At 43.6% G+C, this 16,008-nt stretch overlaps 1 long non-coding RNA gene across 1 annotated transcript; it reads left to right on the top strand.

Moving 5' to 3' along the window:
- Positions 1–40: 40 nt before the first annotated feature.
- LOC120430832 (uncharacterized) lies at positions 41–2,491 on the top strand. The gene is made up of 2 exons (XR_005607742.2): positions 41–1,666; positions 1,722–2,491. It is a non-coding gene; the product is annotated as an uncharacterized LOC120430832 (long non-coding RNA).
- The last annotated feature ends 13,517 nt before the right edge of the window (positions 2,492–16,008 follow it).

The following is a 16,008-nucleotide window of genomic DNA, read 5'->3' as shown; positions in this document are numbered from 1 at the left end:
TGGGCACCCTAATCAACACTTACATAAATTATGTCTAATTAAGAAATGTTTTGTTATAAACCACTAATAATTTGCTGCATGCAAAAATACGAAAAACGAAAAAAAATTGTTGAAAAATAGTTGAAAAATATTTCCCAGCCAGTTTTTAACAGAATATTCCACAATATTTCAGCTGAAAACAAGAAATTTTTAGGTAATTTTCTGAAAAAAATATTCTAGCAGTCAACTGCTAGAATTTTTTCGGCCATTTAACCAACAAAAATGGCAATTCCAACTATTTTTTTGTTAACTTTAGTTACTGGTGGTCAGCAATTTCGGGTTAACAAAATCAACAATCGATTGTTGAAAAAAAGCTGTGTAAAAAATTAGCCCATACTTTTAGTTAAATTAACCAAGATTTTCTTAGATTTGCCCCGGCCGGTCTCTCCGTGTGCTACAAATTGGTGGTTTTGTGCGTCCTGGAAGATATAAATTTATCAATCAATTATTGCAAACAGTTTATTCTGCTGTATACTTACAAAAATAGAAAAAAATCCTTACAACTGCAATTTTACAGAGCTCGGTTTTTATCGCCATGTTGATTTTGGTGTGTTTTCTTTTCGAGTAAGTAGAGTGAGCGAGAGTTTTGTGACATTTTGTTGTTGTTCTCGCTCGCTCTCTTTCACTCTCACTCGAACCGATAACCGTGCTGCCAGTTTTTTGAAAAAAATCATAACAGTGTTGCTGGTGACTGCTGGAAATCAGCTCTATTTTAGCTGTTGTCCGTGCAGTTTTTTTTAGAGCTGTTTTGCTTTCATCTTAGCTGTTTTATGACAGATTTGCTGGGGTATGCTGTTTTGCAGCTTATTTATGATTTTTTTTAGTGTTGGATGGTTACTTGGGTGAATATGAACAAAAACGAAACAGAATCAGGTGGGATTCGAACTCACACCTTTGGATTGATGATCTGGGACTCTAACCAGTCGGCCACCTACAGGTTATAAAATATGTTGTATTCTTCTCATATTATATACGATCTGATCCCTGATTTGCCTGAAGGGATTGGGAGTCTTAAGATAGATCAAGGATCCGTCTGGTGCTTGCTTCTATGTTGAGGCGGGGCCGGACAATGCCCAACGACCTCAGAATTGGACCGCTAGGATCTCTGCCATTCTGAAATTGGTCGCTGGAAGCAGCGCGAGGGCTATCACCACCTAATACCCGGGACTGAGATAAGTTGTATCAGCATTTCGGCATATGGGTCATACCATCTCAACTGTGCACGAAAAAGTGCAAATTTGAAAATTACCCTCTCCGATCCTGCTCAAATTTGGCAGGGCTGTTGATACCACACTCAAAAAAATCCACACGTAGATGCTACGTGAAAAATCACGTAACCCCAATTTTCCCCTCCATAGGTCTGTTTTACGTGACACACGTAAAAATAATGTGAATGTGTACCGGCAAAAAAAAAATACTTCACGTTGATGCTACGTGAAAAACCCTATAGTATTTTTCCACTAGGTTTATTCATGTAGCTTTGATGTGTTTTGAAATGTAACTCCAACGAACCCACTCGAGTGCGCCAAATTTCTACGTGATTATTTTAGTATGAAAATTGACGGCGTACGGTGAAGACCTCCTGCCGGACTGTTCCAGTAAATTTTCTTTAAAAATGTAAAAGTTGGTAAGTAATATTATGTTTAATTTGGTTCTTTTTTGAATAATTGATGTTATTTCAGAAACCGGTAGAACAATTTCCTTTCCCTGTGGCCTCTGGAATTCGGTCCGGTGCCAACATTATCGACCTGAAGGACTCCTAAAAGGCAACCCCGGTTTCTTCAGAAGGAATGGCCATCAAGGTCTGTGCTACCGTGGTGACACCACCGGAACTGCCACGGACGTGGTATCGCCGAGTGTGTCGTCTTAAATCTGATAATCTACACCGGGTGCTTTGCGGTCACCTTCATGCCGGCCATGACAAGTTTGATGCCCTCGCGTGTGACGCTAAAGAGCAGGAGCAGCAGTTAAACGTAGTCCACAAGGCCAAGGACTCCACCAATCGTAGATCAACGGTGAGAAGGCCAAGGTCAAGCCCATCGTCGTGGTATTTCTTGTTTGGAAGCATAATATAAGAAGTGATCTGTGTTGCATCGGTGAGATTGTTCAGAAATAAATGATGTTTTGATAAATATAATAAGTTTGAATAACATAATTTAAAACAGAAGTGTACTTTCTTTTTATTTATATTCGAAAAAAGAATGAAATAACCTCGGAAATAACCTTCTAAAACTAAAACAAATCATATAACGTTTACTACAACAAACATGTACAAATCATAGGTTGATTCATTTAGCTTTTACGTGTGAAACACGTAGAAACAACGTGAAATGATCTGGCCAAACAAATTTCATTTCTACTAGCGTCACCTCGTAGAAGTTACGTGAAAACTCTAGTGGAAAAATACCACATAGCTTTTCACGTAACTTCAATGTGAATATTTTTTTGAGTGCAGGTGGTAGCGAAGAAGCCGCCATCTTGGAAGTTCAGATAACAAACAATAAGAATCAGTATTATACATATTACTTTGGTAACACGAAGTGTGTTATCCTGGTTAAACTCAAAAGTATCATGCAAATGTGTAAAACCAAACTGAAAAATGTGTAATGCCGATTCTTAGTGTACGGGTGCACTGTTTGATCGACCCAAAGAAAAAAGCAAAAAAAGGTAAACAGAAAAATCACTTTTTTTCGATATTGTGGATTTAGCTCGTAGCTGGACTTTCTGCACTGAAAATATGCCACACTTTTTATTCAAGTGCCCAAACACTTGAATGATTGAATAAAGTCACATCGTAGATCTAATTGGTTTTTGTTTCAACATAAATCCAAACCACAATCAAATGCAAGTGTTTGGGCGGTTGACTTTTTGGTATTTTTTAACATGTTATTTTAATTCGGGTGGCTCAAGCTTTTCAAGTGTTTTGCTCATGAATTTGTCACACCGTCATGAACTATTCAAAGTGATGAGCAAAACACTTGAAAATGATCTTAAGATCTACCCAAAACAGGCACTATTCAAAGTCAACGTGATTATCCACATGAATTTAGTGTGTTTCACTGATTGATTTTTGCGCGACGGATTGTTATCCGAGCATTCGTTGGTGAAGGTTGTCTGAATCAACATGACTCGTCGCGTCCCGGCGCAAAACGCCGGCAATATCGCCCTACCTGCCGCTCAAGCAGGCAAAAAAGTGGGAATTTCCAAAAGGAAGGTTGAGGCCTCAACTGATGGCCAAAAACCGGGGATTTCCAAAAGGAAGGTGCTTTTGGAAGTGACATCGAACAGCAAAAAGACGAAAAAGAGCGACGGTACTGTACCGATGGATGAGGAGGAGGAGAACTCTTCATCGCACGAGGAGCAGCTTTTGAAGAACAACAAGTTTGCTGGACTGCCTGACGAGGACCAGGTAGCGGAAGCAAAGGAGAATGAAGTGAAACAGCGAAAGGAGAAACTGCCTCCTTTTTATGTGCGGCAATCAGCAGCAACGATCGACTTTCGAGCGGGGCTGGTTGAACTCATCAAGTCTGGGAAAGTCCTAGGCAACATTCGTCTATGTCAGGACGGATTTAAGGTGCTGGTGCAATCCAGGCAGCACTATCAACTGGTCAAGGATTACTTGACCGAAAACGAGGCGGAGTACTTTACCCATGATGTCGTCATGGATAAGCCGTTCAAAATCGTCGTCAGAGGTCTGTACGACATGCCAGTGGAGGAATTAGCTGCCGAGCTAAAAGTTTTGAAACTGGATGTGTTGGCCGTGCACAAAATGAGCCGACGCAACAAAGACATCAAGTACCGTGACCAGCTCTACCTGCTGCATTTGGCTAAGGGATCGACGACGCTTCCTGAGCTGAAGGCAATTCGAGCGGTTTTCAACATTATCGTGTCGTGGGAGCGATACCGACCAGTGCATCGTGACGTCACACAATGCTTCAACTGCCTGGGTTTCGGGCACGGAGGTAAGAACTGCCACCTGAAGCGTCGTTGTGCCAAATGTGGTACCGATGCGCACATCACATCCCAGTGCATCCAAGATTCGCTGGTGAAGTGCCTCAACTGCAACGGCGAGCACTCGTCAACCGACCGAAAGTGCCCCAAGAGAGCTGAGTTCGTGAAAATTCGGCAGCAAGCATCGACGAAGAATCAGCCTCAGCGTCGTAGAACTCCTCCAACCCTGGTGGAGGAAAATTTTCCACCTCTTCAACCGCGACGCCAGGTCCCGAACTTGGCACCGTTGCCGTTGGATCCCAGGAAGAGAGCTGAGATGAATCATCCACGGCCGGGTTCCAGCCAGGAGCCGAGACCGCCACCACCGGGCTTCAGCCAGGAGCCAAGACCAACCCAAGAACCAGCAATTGAGGAAAATGGTAATGATCTTTACACCTCAACCGAACTCCTCAATATTTTCAAACAGATGTCCGCTGCACTACGTGGATGCAAAACCAAGACCCAGCAGATTGAAGTGCTGACCTCGTTCGTCATCCAGTATGGATCGTAGGTCCCTCAAGCTGCTGAATTGGAACGCTTGCTCCATTAGGAGGAAGAATTTAGAGCTGGTGGATTTTCTTCGCGAGAAGGAGATCGACGTAGCTGCCATCACGGAAACTCATCTGAAGCCCGGTGAAAAAGTTTATCTGCAAAACTACAAGATCGCGACGCAGCTCGATAGGACCACCTCTGGAGGAGGAGGTGTGCTTGTCGCTGTTCATCGTGATCTCAAGCCACGCCGGCTGCCACACTTTAAGCTGGACATCATCGAGGCCGTTGGAGTGGAAATTCCCACTTCGGTTGGCCCAGTACTCTTCATTGCTGCATACTGCCCACGTCAGGTGAATGCCAGAGATGGTTCAGCAGCAAAACTGAAGAGCGATATCCAGAAGCTGACACGGCGGAGCGCAAAGTACATCATCGCTGGTGACCTCAACGCGAAGCATGAAGTTTGGGGCAACAGCAGGAGGAATCGGAACGGAGTGATTCTGCACAACGATCTGCAAAACGGATACTACAACGTTGTGAGTCCGGATCGTCCAACGAGGGTGGCTCGGTCTGGGAATCACTCAATCATCGACTTCTTCATTACCAATATGGCTGAGAACGTGGCTCATCCTGAGGTGTTTGAAGAGTTGAGTTCTGATCACTATCCGGTGGTTGTGGAGGTTGGAGCTTCCGTTACTCCGCAGCGGCAACCAACCCGGAAAGATTATCACAACGTTGACTGGCAGCAGTTTCAGCAAGTGGTCGACAGCAACATCGACTATGATCAACACCCGGAAACTTCTGCTGATATTGATCGTTCGCTGGAGGTGATCCAGCAGGCTATCAACCAAGCAGAGGCTGCCAACGTTCGGGAGGTTCCTGTTAATTTTAAGGTAACTGATATTGACGTAGATACTAAACACTTGATTAGACTTAGGAATGTTTATAGGAGACAATATCAACGGACTGGGGACTATGACAAAAAGATTTCAGTTAACAATTTAAACAAAATCATACAAGACCGACTTGACAATATCAGAAATCAAGAATTTTCAAAACATGTAAGCCAGCTTGGGAATTATTCAAAACCATTTTGGAAACTTTCAAAAGTTCTTAAAAACAAACCAAAGCCTATTCCTCCACTTATTGTTGAGGATTCTCGTTTGATTACATCCGAGGAAAAGGCAAATGCACTTGGGCTTCATTTTGTTAGTTCACATAATCTTGGCGCTTCCATGACCAGCCGTAAAGAAACATCAGTTGCCAATAGTATTTCAACAATCAATGACTCTACCTTTGAATTTCCTGCAGATTCCCATGTTTCTGGTGAGGAAGTCAAAGATGCAGTTAAACAAATGAAAAATATGAAAGCTCCAGGCTTTGATAACATTTTTAATCTAGTGTTGAAAAAACAGAGTGATCAGTTCTTTCAACATCTTGCCAATATTTTCAATAAATGTTTGCAACTTGGTTACTTCCCCACCAATTGGAAACTGGGCAAAGTCATACCAATTTTGAAGCCTCAAAAAGATCCAACATCGCCAACAAGTTATCGTCCCATTAGTCTTTTGAGTAGTCTGTCCAAACTCTTTGAGAAGGTCATCTATTCAAGGCTTTTGGATTTTACCAACGATAATAATATAATTTTGAACGAGCAGTTTGGCTTCCGAAAGGGACATAATACTGCTCATCAGCTTACGAGAGTAACTAAAATCATCAAGCAGAATAAGCTTGAGTCTAAATCAACTGCTATGGCTTTGTTGGATGTTGAGAAGGCTTTTGACAATGTTTGGCATGATGGTTTGATACATAAACTGTATTTATACGGTTTTCCAATGTATCTTATCAAAATTATCCAGCACTATCTTTCGGAGAGATCGTTCAGGGTTTTTCTGAATGGGATTGCTTCTGGATTATTCAACATTGATGCTGGGGTTCCCCAAGGAAGTATTCTTGGCCCACTTCTGTACAATATTTTTACATCTGATTTGCCTACTCTTCCTGGTAATGGTGTGTTGTCACTTTTTGCTGATGACACTGCCGTTATTTATAAGGGTAAAATAACCAGATATTTAGTTGGCCGTCTTCAGAAGGGTCTTGACGTTCTTTCCGAATACTTTGGCGACTGGAAAATTCGCATAAATGCAGCCAAAACTCAAACCATCATTTTTCCACTTTCCAAATCGGCCCGATTTGCCCCAAAGGATGATGTTTTGATTAAAATGAATGATGTTTCAATACCCTGGTCAAAGGAAGTTGTCTATTTAGGTCTCATACTTGACTCGAAACTATTGTTTCGGCAGCATGTAGATAAAATATTGAACAAGTGCAGCATTCTCATCAGGTGTTTGTATCCTTTAATTAACAGAAAATCAAAGTTATCTTTGAAAAATAAGCTAGCAGTTTACAAACAAATAATTTACCCCGTTATTGAGTATGCAGTACCTGTTTGGGAGTGTTGCGCTAGAACTCATAAGTTGAAGCTCCAGCGTGTCCAAAACAAGGTACTCAAAATGGTTTTGAATGTTCCTGGCTGGACAAGATCAAGTGAGGTTCATGAATTAGCAGAAGTAAAAATGTTGGATCAGAAGATTCAAGAAAAATGTTTGAAATTCAGGGAAAAATGTGCTATTTCTGAATACCCCTTGATTCAAGGATTGGTTTAGTTTATTGTAAGTTTAAGTTAGTTTTAGGTTAGGTTATGTTTTCTTAACATTTTTTTTTTCCTCATTGTACCTAGAGTTACAAAAATGATAAATCATATACTTTTAAAGTTATGAAAATGAACAGTGTTTAAATCACGAAAAGCAAACTAAAGCTGAAGAGCCACAGCTGACCACTTATTATGTAAACCAAATGTAATTATTATAAGAAAGATTCAATAAAGTATATTTAATTCAAAAAAAAAAAAAAAAAAAAATTTTTGCGCGACTTTCATCGAAGGCTAGAAGCGAAGCAAGAACGAATAGCACAAAAAACTCTCCCGTCCTCAACTGGCCGGCCGGCGCAGTGGTAGCGTGCACGACTAGCAAGCGAGAACCTGTAAATCGCTTATACGTACTTTTATTTTTCAACACCATTTAAAATTCAAGTGTTTGGCTATTGACATTATTTCATGGCCAATCACCGAAATTTCAAGTGTTTTGCGATTGATATTTGAGTGCTCTGTACAGCAGGGCCAGATCATGTGTATAACACTTCGTTGAGCTGTGTGAGTTTTGCTCAGTGTGGCATCTTCTCACGATCATTGCCCACTGAGAATTTTGGCTCGAGCCTCGACTCGATTCAGGCTCGATCTCGAGCCAGATCGACTCGAGGCTCGAGCCAAAATTCTCAGTGGGTGGAAACGAGCGTGGATAGACCTAGGGGTTCCCAGTTGGAGTGAAAAAATTCAATTTATAGAAAAATTATGGATTAAAATTTTGCTTTTTTATCACTTCTCCAACATCAGGAATAATTGTTTGAACATGCTCGCCATTTTTTTATTCGGTCGGAAAAATATTATTTTTTTTGAAAAAACTTTCATTTTTAATCACATGATCACCCCTAATTCTGGCTCGATGCCGCCATCATGCGACCGCGTGCTCCGTTTGTTTGTCAACAAAGCTGCAGCTGGATGGTGAGACGAAGTGAGGGGGGAAGAGATTTTGACATTTTTATGCCCGCATTTGGCCCGCCGCCTATTTCTTCGGTCACTGAGCCGCCGGTCGTTTCCAGTGACCGAGTCCAGTTAGGAACTGATAGTACAATATGAATTTTCAGCCAATATTGGGATGGAATCTCCAAGGATATGATAGAATTTAGTAAATTCAATTTACCATCAGCAACACAATTCACGTGTTTTCTCAGATATTTATCGTTTGAATTGCGGGAAATTTGAAAATGAAAAACCCAGATATGATTTGTTATTGGCTACCATTTGACAGTTAGTGCTTTTGTTGTGGGCTATCATTTGACAACCGTGCTATGTCGACTGTTGTCAGTTTGCTTAAGTCGGAATAGGGTTGCCATCCCCCCGGTCGTGGGCTCTCATTTGACAACCGTGCTTTGTCCACTGTTGTCAGTTTGCTTAGGTCGGAATAGGGTTGCCAAACGGCGATAGCTCAGGAACCGCTAATCTTAGAAGGTCGGTCTTAGACTCATTTTTGAAGGAAATTGGACGTAGAATCCACTTAAATAAACATCAAATTGGATTAAATCCGTTCTTGCCGTGTCCGATTTGGTAGCCGATTCCATCCCGAGGTACCGCCGCGTCCCTGTACGTGTTATCCAGCTCGTCTGTAGTGTTCCGAACAGTTTCGGACGAATAAAGTTTCTGTGCTGAGCCGAGTAGTACCTAAGCTGTAAACAAAAGTGCCTCTCGCTCTCGCACACGGAAGGCAACAATGAAACGTACTCCTCCGGCTAAACCCAACCTCGAAACCAAAGTGTTGAAGCGGAGCTGGACGGACGGTGAAGTTGATGGTGATTCCACACAAAACCAACGCTGGATTCGACCGAGAATCTCCTCTCCTTTGAAACTCCTGTTCCGAAGCGAGGCAGGATGGGCAGCGAAGGCGAAGACGTTGCTGCGAAGCTAGATGCCGCCGTTAGAATGTTTATGCAGCAGTTCACCGAAACCAAAACATTGAGGAAAGGATCGAAACGGTCAAAACCGATCTCGAAGGTAAACTCGAAGCAGTTTACAAGGACATCACCTCTCTTCGGACCAATTGCGCAAGCAAATTCCAGCAGTCCGACGCTGCTGCCGACGCTCTGAACATTCGAGTTGACACTGTCTCCCACGCAATCGACAATTTGGAACGTTGTGACGACTTGATTGTTAGTGGGATACTGTTCGTGGACGGAGAAGATCTGTCTGCAATGTTCAAAGCCATGCTGAGGCATATCGGACTCGGTGAAAGTGCTCCCTCCTCTGTGGACATCCGGAGGCTGTATCCGCGATCGCCGAGCGAGAACAACAGCAGTTTCATCAAAAACCAGTTCGCCCTGAGAAACGCCCGTGACGACTTCTACTACGCTTACCTGTGGAAACACGACTTGAAGCTTTGCCACCTGGGAATCGACTCTACTCGCCGTGTTTACGTGAACGAGAGCCTCACCGATGCTGCACGTAAGGTTAGAGCCGCTGCCATACGCTTGAAGAAAGACGGGAAGCTGTTGTAATAGTCTGAACACCACTGCATTCCCAACATACCCATTCACACTTAATTTCCATTTTCATTACCATGCCCGGACCTCGCACAACAAGACCAGGTTTTGTCTTTCAAAACACAAACCCTGCCTGGCTGTAGAGCCCACACACAGTTAGAACCACTTGGCGCAAGCATAATTGCTGATGCTTGCGTATAGCCTTTTTCGAACCATATTTCGGTTCATCGACAACTGGCCGGGACGCTGACTCCTGCTGAGCCAGCGCAAGGGTTCAACCCAGTACAAGCCAACTCCAGAAGTCTATACTGTAGCACGTAAGTGTCACCACTCAAATTACATGTGATGCAACAAATTTGACTAGTATAAATACCCGAGTTCATATAAACAAAAATCAGTCTTTTCGGCTGGAACATCAAGGCGACTTGTCTACTTTATTTCGAGCTCCGAGCTGGTTACTGCTCCTCGCAGTCTACCACACCTTGGATAGCTCTTAATGCAAAGAAAGTCCCTGCAGGTTTCCCCGCGGTTCTTACGCCTCGTAGTGCCGAACGTTTGAGATATTATACTGTCGTCGGTGTTTACCAAGCGTGGGATTGTCCAGGTGAAAAAGCATCCAAATGCAATCGCTGTTGCTGTTCTATCGGAGGATCATCTTCAACAATTCACTAGTTAAGTCTATTTTTTTTCCTTCATTTTGATGTTTATTGTAATGATTTGAGCTGTTTTATTGTGAATTTGTAAAAGCTTGTCGAAGATTGTTTATGTTCATTTGGGATGTAAAGAAGTCTTCCGGATTGAGCCATCGGAAGAAACCGTGGACAAAACGGAGTGCTTGGCTTGTGAGCTGCGATTCGACACGGAGAAAGTTTTGCTGCTCGTTGTCTACAACCCTCCCGGTAATGATTGCTCGCGCACCAGCCGGTTTGAGAACGTCGTTTTGATAGGCGATTTTAACACTGACCTTTCTAAACCAAGCAATATTCGTACTCTTTTGAATCTTTGATGAGAAACTTCGGCCTAGTTTCTGTAGGTGAGGAGCCGACTTTTTTTTCCATCGATATGGTTGTTCTCAATTGGATCTATTTTTGATGAGTTGCTGCGATAAGATCCAGCGCTTTAGCCAAGTCGCCTTCCCCGGACTCTCATCGCACGATCTCATTTTTGGTTCGCTGGACTTTGACGTTTCTCCTCCAGCACGTAGCACGTACCGAGATTACGTTAACTTCAACGCAGACGATGTTGAGAACGGAATAAGATCTGTTGCTTGGAACGAGTTCTACAATTTTTGAAATCCCTACGATATGCTGGACTTCTTCAACAGCCATGTCAAACGGATTCATGACCAATGCATTCCGCTTCGCACGTGCTCAAACCGTAAGAAATTCAACCCCTGGTTCAACAATGACATTAAAAGGTCAATTCTCGAACGTGATATGGCGTACGACGACTGGCGAAGGGTTCCGCCCGACCGTAAAACGCTGGCCCACTTGCGGTACAAGACGCTCAGGAACAAAACAAACACACTTATCGACAAAGCTAAATCCCAGTACACCGAGAAAGCGTACGACTCAGTGTGGCAAGAAGCAATCCTGCACAAGATATATCTCGCCAACTTTCCGCTGTACATCCTGAAGATCGTCCGCTCGTTCCTGCAAAACCGATCGTGCAACGTTGTGGTAAACGGACATGTCGGACCGGCACGAAGTTTTCTTCGGCGTCCCGCAAGGTGCCGTCCTTAGTCCCACGCTCTACAACATATTCACGGCGGACTTGGCAATGATCAATGGCGTCAGCTATTTCCTTTTTGCCGACGACACGGGATTCCTCGCGTCAGACTCCGACCCAACCATCGTCGTGACCAAGCTGCAAGCTGCCCAAAACGCCATCGAACGCTACCAGAAGAAGTGGAAGATGAAGACAAATGCCGAGAAGTCGCAAGCGATCTTCTTCACACGCAAGCGAAGCCCACGCTACCTTCCGCGCAGGGAGGTTTCAGTGTGGGGTAGCCATGTGCCATGGTCGGAGGACGTCAAGTACCTGGGGGCCGCCCTGGACAAGAAACTGACGTTCGCGAAGCACATCAAGAACGCCACGACCAAGTGCGACAAGATCACCAGGATGCTCTATCCGCTTGTGAAACGGCGTTCCTACTTGGACCGCAACTCGAAACTGCTGATCTACAAGACGGTGCTTAAACCGGCGATGACGTATGCATACCCGGCGTGGCACGATTGCGCTGCTTCACATCGGAAGAAACTGCAAGTGAAGTAGAACCGGCTGCTGAAGATGGTGTTAAACCTGGATCCCTTCCACCCGACTGACGACGTCCACAGGATGGCGAAGATGGAGCTGATTGACGATTGGCTTCTACGAGTGCTTCCAAAGTTTTGGATGGGGTGTGCCACCTCAGCTAACCCTCTGCTGCAGCGGATGTCCCCTTGATGTCATATTAGAATAAGAAATACCTCCTTTCCTCTAACTATCCCCTATCTATTAGCAATTTCGAAGGTTATTTTGTAACTTTTTTCCTTCCCCTGCTCAATTTTTCTCTCGTGTACCAGTAAACTCTAACACCGTTTGAATTAGTCAGCTGTTGAAAGGTACCCCATATCTCAGCTTAGGATAATTACTGCACTGATGTTTTTGCCAAAACAATCCAATAAATGAAATGAAATGAAATCCCAGTACACTACACGATTCCTGGACAGTACTATTCCAACCAAGACGCTCTGGAAACGTGTACGGAGTGTCGGTGCAGCAAAGGACAAAACGCCAGCCGTCTGTTGTTTTCATCCAGATGACGTAAATCAAGCTTTCCTGTCGAGTTTCATCGCCAAGGACTATCCCAGACTTTCCAGAGCTGCAGCAACTTTCCGCTTCTCGTTCAGGCCTGTCCAACACTGGGAGGTGGTCAATGCCATTTGCGACATCAGGTCAAACGCAACAGGAGTGGACGGATTGCCGATCTGCTTCATCAAAATAATTTTGCCGCTTGTGAGTCAGCAAGTTACGTTCCTGTTTAACAAGGTGATCGAGTCGTCAGTTTTCCCCAGTTTTTGGAAGCAATCAAAAGTGCTACCTTTGCGCAAAAAGCCACACATCAACACCATCCAGAACCTCAGACCGATAAGTATTTTATGCTCCCTGTCAAAAGCACTCGAAAAACTGTTGGAACAACAAATGACACGCTATCTTAGCGAAAATAATCTGCTCTCACCTTTCCAAGCCGGATTTAGAAAGGGTCAAGGAATCCAAACAGCTGCGCTTCGTGTGTACGACGAATTAGCTGCTATCGTAGACAGGAGGGGGTCTGCCGTCTTGCTGCTGCTGGACTTCTCTAAGGCGTTCGATACGATTCCCCATGGCAAGCTTTGCTTGAAGTTAGAAACTCAATTCTTCTTCTCCGGACCTACTGTGAATCTGGTGGCGTCGTATCTAGATGGACGAACTCAAACCGTTTTCTGTGGCGATCAGTGCTCTGACATCGGCGAAGTTTCGTCAGGCGTTGCGCAAGGGTCTGTGATCGGTCCTTTGTTGTTTTGCTGTCCGCAAACGATCTACCAACGGTTTTAAAACACTGTTCTATACAAATGTACGCTGATGACGTGCAGCTGTTCGTCGGACGCTCTGGCCCTTGCGCTCGTGAGCTCGTCAGAATGGTGAACAAATTTTGACACTTGTTTTGAAGTTTTTCTTCTCCAGCGCCTACATTTTTCTCTAATTCGGTTTTAGCTCTAGCTGTTGCGTATTATTTGATCATAGCTGCACACAAAAAAATATTACCGTAATGACAAAAGTAACTTATTTTTGATATAAAAAGTTGCTAAAATTAGCTTGAGGGAAAGTTTTTTTCTTGTTTAAAATAAGAAAACTTTTACTGCCAAAATTTTTGAAAATCTCCTTACTAACTGATTTAAAGGTCTTAACTTTTAATACGACTGTAGAATTTCTTTCATTTTGACGTTCTCGTGTAACCGTGTACGACTAAGTTCCAAATGTAAACAAACACTTTGGTGGGTCCGGTGGTGCTGGTGATTCTAGGCAGCAGCCAGGAATCGGACGCGGAAACCTTCGTGAGCCAAACAGCAGCAGCGGAACGCCTTCATAGGAGGGTGGTGCGGGTGCGGGACGAGGTGAAGTGCCTAAAAAGGACAAGGCGAGCTTCCTGCAGGAACTGCAGCTGTTCCACGACCGGAATGGGTAAGAAGAGAGCTTGGGTGTTTTCTGGGGCTAGTGATTGATTTTGTTTGTATTTTTAGGATGGGAGGTAGGAATGTGGATTCGCACCGGTTGTATTCGGTGGTGGTGGCCCGGGATTGGTGATTGAAGGTCAATTCCCACGATGACTGTAACGAGATCATCGAGGAGATGGCGCTGCCGAAGAGTTGCGTGAACGAGATTGCGTTGAAGAAGATAAACATCCGGTTTTTGGACAAGTACGAGGCAGGTGATTTTTACGGTGAGGAGAAGGAGCCGACGAAGAGGAGTACGTCGAGAAGCGGGATAATCGGAGGTAGCCAGAGCGGATGTTGCACTCGGTGCCGGCGGTTTACAACACCTGTGAGTAATGAGAATGTGTACAGTGGCTTGCCAACTTCACTTACTTCCATCTCTTTTAGTAAATAACCGCCCACAAATGCTCATCTCGCGACGGCGCAGCTCCAGCCGAATGAACCCTGGACAGCGTGCCGAAAAAATCTGTGTCATTCTCGAAGGAGGATGAAGTGCTCGAAATCGAATTCCGTTCCGAGGGCCTCATCAACCCAATCTTCCGGATGCGCTTCCAGAATCGGAAACTCCCCGTTCAGGCACTTCACTTTCTAGCCAGGAAACGTCGATCACCCTTGCCGAATCTACAGCCAACTTCTCCAAACCTGTCCCGATGAAGGCCGGCAACGTGACCATCCTGTTCTCTACTTTGCTGTCGCGCGTCGGAACGTCCGTCTGGAACCGTCCAGCTTGGGGTATTCGGAAGTGACCGGTGGCGTACCCTAAGAATCGGTACAGCTTCGACTCGGATTTTGGCCAGAAGCGTTAAATACAATAACAAAATGTCTTATTTAACATCCTGTTTAAAACTTTTAAAAATAAATATAAAATCAAGCCTAGGATCAAGCACATTTTTCTGAAATTAACACTGTAGTATTAAATGTTGTTTATTCTTGCTATAAAAGGTTTCTTTTCCAATTAAAAGTAATACACTTTTACCGATACAACGACTTTGTTCCATAAATGCATCAAAAACTTTCCAACTTTTAAATTGAAAAGTTTGAACTTTCTACGAATATTCACCAACGCGAACTTTTAATCATACGAACGATCTTTTTAAATTCAGAGTATTTTTTCTTTGTGTGTGATTAATAAATTTTGGTAATTGAAGCTTCTAAACAACTTGTATTATCTTACAACTTTTATTTCTTTGATCTTTCATTATTTTCCATGTATTTCCCATTTCATCTTAATTTTTTATATATTTTATATTTATTATATTTATTGTATTTATTATATGGATTATTTTATTAAATTTATCATATTTATTATATTTATTATACTTATTATATTGATTATATTTACCTTATATGTTTCAAACGCCTAACAATCCCCAAAAAATACTAACCCCTCTCAAAAAATAACATCCCAGGGCCTTCATATATTTAATGGACTGGATGAGGGAGTCGTGGATCGCCTGGCCCAAGTCACATGAATGTCATTGTGTATTTAATCATATCATAACAAATGGTTGGATAGAGAATGATAATCTTTTAAGGTCCTTAAGATATAAGTCGGTTACTAACCAAACCGTCTCAGTTGAAACATACTGTGGTCATGGCCAAGTCCTGCCAAGACGGGGGTAATAATACATACATACATACATACATACAACATCCCCTCTTGACTCCTGATCATCACTATCGCTTGCGCAGTGTGTGTATTCGAAATTCTTAAGCGCTTTTCTTAAGCGCTTCTCGTACTTGAACCTTGCTAGATCAAAATCGCAGTATCGGGTGACATCGCTCACCGCTGAGATGATCGCGGTCATGTACTCGCTGAACGTCTCCAAATTAATCACCTTGGCTGGTAGCATATTCTCCAGGTGTTCGGGCCGAAAGCTGTCAGCCCGAAGAAAATTTTACGAGTGAGCAGTGTCCAACCCCACGGCTACTGCGATCGACGACAAAGCTGGCAACCGCGCGCCGTTGACGACGGTGCGAGAGCGAGATAGGAGACAACGACGAAACGACAACGATCGAGAGGAGAGATTTTGGCGCGCGAACAGCACGAACGAGAATTTTTCTGCGCGTCGAGTCGAGGACCAAACAAGTTCGCCGCAAGCAG

Source organism: Culex pipiens, chromosome 1 (genome assembly GCF_016801865.2).
Source record: "Culex pipiens pallens isolate TS chromosome 1, TS_CPP_V2, whole genome shotgun sequence".
NCBI classification, from domain to species: Eukaryota; Metazoa; Arthropoda; class Insecta; order Diptera; family Culicidae; genus Culex; species Culex pipiens.
This window is presented reverse-complemented; position numbering and strand designations above follow the sequence as displayed.